At 36.1% G+C, this 6001-nt stretch overlaps 1 protein-coding gene across 2 annotated transcripts in view; it reads left to right on the top strand.

Moving 5' to 3' along the window:
- LOC106459370 overlaps positions 1-6001 on the top strand; it is a 94908-nt gene that overhangs the window by 12132 nt on the left and 76775 nt on the right. Inside the window, exon 1 of one of the 2 annotated variants that reach the window (XM_022385843.1) lies at positions 2114-2148. The exons of the other annotated variant lie outside the window; for it this stretch is intronic. The gene's annotated coding sequence lies outside the window, so the exon portion shown is untranslated. Of the gene's footprint in view, positions 1-2113; positions 2149-6001 lie in introns of those variants that run through there. 2 annotated transcript variants of the gene reach the window in all.

The following is a 6001-nucleotide window of genomic DNA, read 5'->3' as shown; positions in this document are numbered from 1 at the left end:
TTTTCATTGGAGGCTTGGGAAGTTGGCCTATCCTTCCAGGTTGTTTATCATGTAGGTAAATATCAACCAATGCGATTTATGAAGTAACAGTACATCAGCTTTAAGATAAAAAAAAAGTATCATGCTGATTTAAAATGCCCTGTGACCTTAATAAGATTCCTAGCTTTTGCCCCATCCTGACCCTAAATGACGTTTGACCTGAAAATCTATACAACTTTTAGGCACCTCTCTCCGCTTATTAATTTGTCTAACTTAGAGAAGGATCAAACCAAATCTCTCAGAGGAGAAGCAATTTAAAGGTTTCCAGGATTTGACCTTGGTGACCTTACAAATATCACGCATCTCTATCCACTTGCTGATTTATCCAACTTTGATAAAGATCAGACTCGCACATAAACAGAACAAGTGCTTTATAAGATTTCTAGCTTTTGCCCCTTCCTGATCCCAAATGACCTTTGACCTAAGTATTGTTTACAACTTTTATGTACCTCTATCATTTTATTAATTTGTCTAACTTCGAGAATCATCAGACAAAATCCCTGGGAGAGAAGTTTAAAGACCTAATTTCTGCCAATAAAATCTATCCCTAACATGTCTGACGACGAAAATCAGTTACATGGTCTACGAACAGCAGTCTTTTGAAAATCTTGACGGACAGACTGATAGATAGAAAGACGTACTGCCATGACATAAGATCATCATTATATTTCTAAACAGTAGTACTACTACTACTATTAATATTTATTCTTTTAATTTCTAACGTAAGCTAGTGCCGATAAACAGTAAACTAAGCCTACACTACAGTATAACACATGGTCATAACCGACAGAATCACGCGTCTTCACTACGCAATTCGCTACCTGTCATTCAGCAACGTTTATCCTAGCTAGCTGATGCAGCCTTTGGTGGGTATGAACGTAAAATCAATCTGGCCTAATTATTGTTATATCCTATTTCCCTTCATTTTCTAAACCTGAGGGAATTCTCAATATCCGCGGTATTTGCATTTCTTTAAGGCAGGATTAAACTAATCAATGAAACCTCGTTTTCCTTTTTATTTGGCCAGGGAAAATACATAAAAATAAAATTGTGCCAAGAGTGTCTGAAACCCCCTGACCGCGACATTCTCGTCTTCATTCAATATTCGGCTTATCAAGTCACCAATGGTTTCATCCAAATTATTTTTTTACATTAAATGTCTCACAATATCCAAGTTTTCCCTTATAATTACCAGGATCCATACTACCATTTTGCTCGCGAGACGCACTACTATTTCATCCGCTCCGCCCAGTGAAATATAGCGTAATGGGTTGATTTTTTTTTAAATTTGCAAAGTAGCATTGTAAAAATATGTGCCTAAGATTGTGGCGCACGTTTGTACATAAAAATAGCACAAATTTTAAGAAGTATTATGGTACATGTGTTGCTGCAATGTTCTATCATTTTACTGTATTACTTTCGATTTGTTTTTTCTCACGAGCAAAATTCACATTCGCAAATTTTTTAAAAGAAGGGGAAAATCTGGTCATTTTTCTCGGAAATGTGAAATCCCGCGTAAGAAATAAAAAAGAACAACAACAAAAGAAGGAAATGCACATTATATTTTTTTTTTTCGGAAATCAAAGTCTTGAAGTCGGCGAGATGTAAAATGAAAAATAAAATAATCCGCCAGCAATACCAAGCGTGGGACGCAGGTATAGTCGATTCGATTTTATTACTCATCAGGATCTCTACTAGCCTACCCTCAAACTGAAATTATTTTAGGCAGGATCAGAGTAAATTAATCTGAGACTGGACGTGGTCAAATACATCAATCGAAAGGCTTTGATTGAAAGTAATTAGATCTCAAATTGGTCAAGAGGTGACAGAGCTATGAACTAAAAGTTTGTAGTTGAAAAACTCGGAGCCATTCTGCGAGCCGCGGCTAGAAATCAGGACGTAATCTACATATTTAACGATGAAAAAAAAGTTCAAATTTCTGGAACATGGCTACCACAGAAAAAAGTTTCACGGCATTCTCCCTCTTAACTAATTCTTTTTTCAGCATGTTTAATAGAAGGAGTATCTGACGTAATACACTTCACTCTGACCAGCATATGTACATACTGACTTTGATAGTCACGTACCACTGTCGCTGTGGATTTTTGTGTAAGCTCTGCGGGTTTGTTGTTTGAGCGCCAATTTGAACTGCTTGCTACTACTAAGACTAAGAGCCCTTGGTGCGGTATAACTCAACAAACTACAAGAACGTTTTACTGGCGATCAAACTTCACACTGCATTTTGTATGATATATTATTCGTAACAAGTTAGTTTCTGTAGGTTATAAGTCCAGTGTTTGTGATCCCCAATGGTTACTGCATTACGCAATACAAATTTAGAGCATGAGGGCACGACGGCAAAGGGATACCGAAGGGTTGCCCGTGGATTTTAGTGATTGTCTGAGAGCACGACGGCCATTTTGAAAAATACGGCAGCAAATGCCGCCGTGAACTTCCTGCCGTACAATTTATATTTGACAATTAAAATGGGGTCTTTATTTAGCTGTTTGACCTTCATCTTGACGTAAAAATGCTGAAGACATTTTAAAGTTAGATTTTAACGGCACTTTTACAGTTGTGCAGAGATTATTGAAACATTTGTAAACCAAACGTTGAGTGAAATGATTTTTTATGAGGCAAACGTCGAAAGCTGGCGAAGTTGTGGAACCAATTTATACACGCAAAATATTGTTAGAAATACCACACGATTAATTTTTAGCATCATTTACGTAACTAGGGTAGGCTTAGCTTCGGATAACAAAATATGCGTGTTTCTAAACTTGGGACGAAGTGGTATTTCACTTCATTGTTGTGTTATACCCAAACAGGTGTACTTTGTTACTGATTCTTCAAAGTAACTTGCAGTAAAAGTATGTTGTTTGTTATTGTTATATAAATAACTGGCGTACCCGTGGACCTATGGCTCACATTTACAGGGCCGCTATAATAAAGATGTAATACTTGAACTACTATTTTTCAACTTTTCAGTTTAATGATTATTGCACGTGTAATGCAAACTTAATTTCTTTAACCAAGTTACGAACGGTAGGTCATTAGTAGGCCTACTTATTTACGTGCTGTAACGCAAATCAGTGCTAAATTTGGGGTCCGCTTTCAGGGAATTGCCATAAACGTGTTTTCGTGAAATACCCGGATTCCCTAAGGTGAAAAGCTTTACCTCTGTGCAAACCTCGGGGCCGAGACGACTTCATTGACACCGTTTAGAAGTTGGTGAGTCCAGCGGTTTAGGAGTTCCGTCACACACACACATGTAACATTGAATCGTATTATATAGATAGTCAATAATGACCTCGTTCAATTAAACGTGAGCGTGGTTAAAGAAAAAATCTATATGTCTATTGTTATTGCGTTTTATTCATTTAGGTTTAAGGAAACTAAGCATCGGTTTTAATGACACGACTTCCAAGTAAAGTTTACTTCGAACACATCAGTAATACAAGATTATTAAAAATTGTTAACTTAAAAAGAGGGAATAGGGATCTTCAAAAGTTATAGAAACAATATAGTGAAAATGCAATAGCAAAAAAATAAAAATAAACAAGCTTAAGGTTTGAGACATAGTGTTGACATTATTTCTCCAAGTTACAAATCGCTATTTTAGCTTCTAAATATTACAGCTTTTAGACATGGAGTTAAAATAGCGATTTGTAGCTTGGGGAAATATTATCAACACTGTTTCAAACCTCAAGTTTGTTTTACCTTTTTGCGATTGCATTTTCACTTTAAGCTACCTATCTTGTTTCTGTATTTTTTTGGAGATCCCTATTCCCCCTTTTTAAATTAACAATTTTTAATAATCTTTCTTCTTTAGTTTTTTATGTCCATCATATATAATCAATGTAAATACATGACAATGTGTCATAATATAATAGCATATGCATACAACAAATAAGCATTTTTAATATTTCTTGTAGTTATATTTCCTCCTCTCTCCTCCTCCTCTCCGCTGGCCATGGGAAGGACGGTTACGGTTTTGCTGCAGTTGGCCAGATTTACTCTTAGTGACATTCTGCACACTCTACGAGGTTGAAAATGTGTTGATTAACAATTATGAGTTGATTATATTAATATAACTTTTCTTCCTCCATTTCTGATGGAGTTTGGGTCGTGACACTTCTATGACCGTGGGCCGTCGGTGCTGCATACTTTATCTGACACTAGTTATTTTCTAAATGAAATATATAGCAACAAAATTTCTGCCTCACTTTCGCCTAGAATCGCCATCTCCGGCTTGCATGATGCTTGCCATTCCATATAGTCAGCTTCTACGATGGCTACTCTATTTACAGTGTCTATAAAATTCAAATTTCGACATTTACCATCAGCCATCATCCTGATTGCCGATCTGTTGATCGAAACTGAGCTTGGTGCTATCTTTTAAACTACGGCTTAAAGATTTCTGTTGTGGGAGACAGCGTAAACGTTTGTATAGACGCTTGTGTAAAATGGCCGATATCGATCATGCAGTCGTGAAAAAAAACTGTGATTCTGTCAGCAGAGTCTTGTCCGAAAGGGTAGGAACCCTATAAATAAACAAATGATAGGCGAAATCAATACAGTTACAACAGTTAAGTTAATAATCGTTATGGTACATGTGTCATGGCTGCCATATAAACACTAAATTGCATCCACGGCCTGCACGCAGCTATATACATGCGCATGTAGTAATTATGAGGCTCCATATAAACCACAGACTACATTAAAACGATTGGGTGTCAACGGTTTTACAATCGCTTTTATTTGCTAGGTAGTCACATAAACCTAAAAACTACCCTACACAATGCGTAATGATGTGTTTAGTAATATTGTTCAGGTTTTATTACAATACTCACAGCCATTTTTGCTGTAGGCTGGCGGAACAATATTAAATAACAAAGAAGAATAAATGGACGGTTTCTATTATGAACCACTACCATGGTTCAAGATACTTTGTGAAATGACTGACAGTTTTTCAAATAATATTATGCGCTTTTTTAACTGCAGTTTTTCGGACTTACAGATGAAACCCAAACTGAAGAAGAGCAACGTGATAATATTATGAGAAATTTAAATAACTCGTTTGTATCAAACTTACTTGTGAAAGTTAAGTCCGAAAGAACTTATCGATGTACCATTTCTAGCAGAAATCAATAGACCAGTCTCCGGTAGAACCTTAGAGCTCTGTTTTAGAGGCGCAGACAGCGATCCTAGCGGTTACACTGAATACTAAGCAATCGACATAGTTCGCATGCGTTATGGGAAGTGTTTTATACACAGATAAATTTGTTGAATCATGAATTTTATTACTTCTTTCCATTTGCTGAGTTAAAGCTGTAGACATTGAATATAAAATATTAAAGAATGTTAATTGCTAAGATTCCAGTTGTCAAATTCACTTGGTTTCGGGAGATGGCTGGAAAGGGTTGATTTTATCGTAGCTTGTAGACTTTGATATCGTCAAGGTTATTTCCTTGAATTCTTACAGTATGCAGCACGAGGAACATGATTAACTAGGTGTGTGTCTGAGGTTGAAGCATTACTAGACCTTTGGTAGCACGGTATTGCTAAGTGTGCTTGAGAATTGAAAAGCTAGTCATACAGACAATCAACTCTGCCTTTTCTCATTTGTAGAATAGAAACAAAGTATTTCTAATTTAGAAATGAAAAGAAAAATATTTGCATAATTGTGATCTACTAAGGTATAGAATTAAAGCTGAGTTGAAAAACCAGATTCTCTTTTTTTACGCATACGTTTATTTCCCGCGCGCCCACACACAGAGAGTGAAAAATAAGATAAGTTTGTTTGTAAGGCTTAATATGCAATTAAATTAATAAGTATTAATAACAGCATCCAAACATGTAATATCCAAATAATTTTTAATAACTAGTTTTTAGAATATATTAACCGTAGAAATACCAGTGGGATAAGTAAGGTGGGGGGTCTCATCGGTTTTGTAAACTG

This window comes from Limulus polyphemus, unplaced genomic scaffold (genome assembly GCF_000517525.1).
Source record: "Limulus polyphemus unplaced genomic scaffold, Limulus_polyphemus-2.1.2 Scaffold598, whole genome shotgun sequence".
NCBI classification, from domain to species: domain Eukaryota; kingdom Metazoa; phylum Arthropoda; class Merostomata; order Xiphosura; family Limulidae; genus Limulus; species Limulus polyphemus.
The sequence above is the reverse complement of the archived record's forward strand: the minus strand, read 5'-3'. Positions and strand labels throughout refer to the sequence as shown.